A 2,995-nucleotide genomic window follows, 5' to 3' on the forward strand; every position below is an offset into this window, starting at 1 on the left:
CAATTCCATGCTGTATAGAATTTATAATGGCATACTGTGTCCAAATTTCAAGTTATTCTTACATACAGAAAATTCTAGGGAATTTTTGCACTACAATCAAACTTTCTGTTTTGGAACAGCAACTCCTAAACTTGCAAATTAAGCATGGTAAAGGCTATCCTTGACATTTTTATTGAACTATAAAAACATTAATATAAATAACATCAAGAAAGTTCTAATAAAAGAAAATAACACTCCAAGCAAAACACATATCATGTGGTGAATAAAAATATAGCCCCAAGTAAAGTTACCGATGGATTGAAGACGAAAGAGGGGATGCCTTCCCGGGGCATCCCCAAGCTTTTGGTGTCCTTGAATATGGATTTGGGGTGCATTGGGCATCCCCAATCTTAGGCTATTCCCACTCCTTGTTCCATAGTCCATCGAAACTCTACCCAAAACTTGAAAACTTCACAACACACAACTTAACGGAACTTCGTGAGATGGGTTAGTATGATAACGAGCAAATCAATCACTTGGGTACTGTCAAAACAAGACTCATAATTATTTTCACACAATTCCTACTGTATATTACTATTTCTACAATTTATATTACTTAATATAATCTATGGAAACATCAAAACAAGCAAACTATGCATTGAAAACAGAATCTGTCAAAAATAGAACAGTCTGTAATGATCTGAATGATAACCATACTTGTGCACTTACAAAAATTCTGAAAAATTATGAAAATTAAGGCAATTTTTATATCAATAAGAAGCCAAAAGAATCAACCTAAAATCACTCTCTCGGTAGAAATTAGAAATGATTTCGCGAGCATAAAGTTTCTGTCTTTTTCAGCATGAACAAACAACTATCACCCAAACTAATCATAAAGGCTTTACTTGGCACTTTATTGAAACTAAGGCAACATGATTAATACAGTAGCTTAATCATGTGAACACACAAAAATAGTAAGGATACATATTGGGTTGTCTCCCAACAAGCACTTTTCTTTAATGCCTTTCAAGCTAGGCATGATGATTTCAATGATGCTCACATAAAAGATAAGGATTGAAACATAATGGAAGCATCATGGAGCATATGACTAGCACATTTAAGTCTAACCCACTTCCTATGCATAGGGATTTTGTGATCAAACAATTTATTGGAGCAAGAATCAACTAGCATAGGAAGATAAAACAAGCATGACTTCAAAAGTTTCAACACATGGAGAGGAAGCTTGATATTATTGCAATATGTAGAAGCATATGATCCTCTCTCATAATAATTTTTAGTAGCATCATGAATGAATTCAACAATATAACCAGCACCTAAAGCATTCTTTTCATGATCTACAAGCATAGAAATTTTACTACTCTCCACATAAGGAAATTTATTCTCACCAATAGTAGTGGGAGTATCGTAAAAGACTTGAACACTACGAATTGTTTCCACATTAAAAGAGTAATGTTCAGTAAAAGGGTACTCATAATTGTGACAAGTTTTATCATCTTTCTTCTTTATAGCATAAGTATCATCACAATAATCATCATAAATAGGGGGCATGCTTTCATCATAATAAATTTGATCATTCAAAGTGGGGGAACTAAAAAGATCATCTTCATCAAACATAGCATCCCCAAGATTGTGGCTTTGCATATCATTAGCATCATGGGTACTCAAAGAATTCATACTAACAACATTAAAAACATGCTCATAATTCCCATATTTTATGCCAAGCATTCTATGTAATTCTTCTTCTAGCACTTGAGCACAATTTTCCTTCCCATCATTTTCACGAAATACATTAAAAAGATGAAGCATATGAGGCAACCTTAATTCCATTTTTTTGTAGTTTTCGATTAATAAACTAAACTAGTGATAAAACACGAAACTAAAAGATTCAATTGCAAGATCTAAAGATATACCTTCAAGCGCTAACCTCCCCGACAACGGCGCTAGAAAAGAGCTTGATGTCTACTACGCAACCTTCTCCTTGTAGACGTTGTTGGGCCTCCAAGTGCAGAGGTTTGTAGGACAGTAGCAATTTCCCCTCAAGTGGGTGACCTAAGGTTTATCAATCTGCAGGAGGCGTAGTATGAAGATGGTCTCTCTCAAGCAACCCTGCAACCAAATAACAAAGAGTCTCTTGTGTCCCCAACACACCCAATACAATGGTAAGTTGTATAGGTGCACTAGTTCAGCGAAGAGATGGTGATACAAGTGCAATATGGATAATAGATATAAGTTTTTGTAATCTGAAAATATAAAAACAGCAAGGTAATTAATAATAAAAGTGAGCACCAACGGTATTGCAATGCATGGAAACAAGGCCTAGGGTTCATACTTTCACTAGTGAAGTTCTCTCAACAATGATAACATAATTGGATCATATAACTAGCCCTCAACATGCAAAAAAGAGTCACTCCAAAGTCACTAATAGCGGAGAACAAACGAAGAGATTATTGTCGGGTACGAAACCACCACAAAGTTATTCTTTCTGATCGATCTATTCAAGAGTCTGTAGTAAAATAACACGAAGCTATTCTTCCCGTTCAATCTATCCTAGAGTTCGTACTAGAATAACACCTTAGACACACATCAACCAAGACCCTAATGTCACCTAGATACTCCATTATCACCCCAAGTATCCGTGGGCATGATTATACGATATGCATCACACAATCTCAGAATCATCTATTCAACCAACACCTAGAACTTCAAAGAGTGCCCCAAAGTTTCTACCGTAGAGTCAAAACGTGTGCCAACCCATATGCATGGTTTCCGATGTCACGAAACCCGCAAGTTGATCACCAAAACATACATCAAGTAGTCACATGAATATCCCATTGTCACCACAGATAGACACGTGCAAGACATACATCAAGTGTTCTTAAAGACTCAATCCGATAAGATAACTCCAAAGGGGAAACTCAATTCATTACAAGAAGGGAGAGGGGAAAGAACATCATAGGATCCAGCTATAGTAGCAAAGCCCGCGGTACATCGAGAT

Source organism: Hordeum vulgare, chromosome 6H (assembly GCF_904849725.1).
Source record: "Hordeum vulgare subsp. vulgare chromosome 6H, MorexV3_pseudomolecules_assembly, whole genome shotgun sequence".
NCBI classification, from domain to species: domain Eukaryota; kingdom Viridiplantae; phylum Streptophyta; class Magnoliopsida; order Poales; family Poaceae; genus Hordeum; species Hordeum vulgare.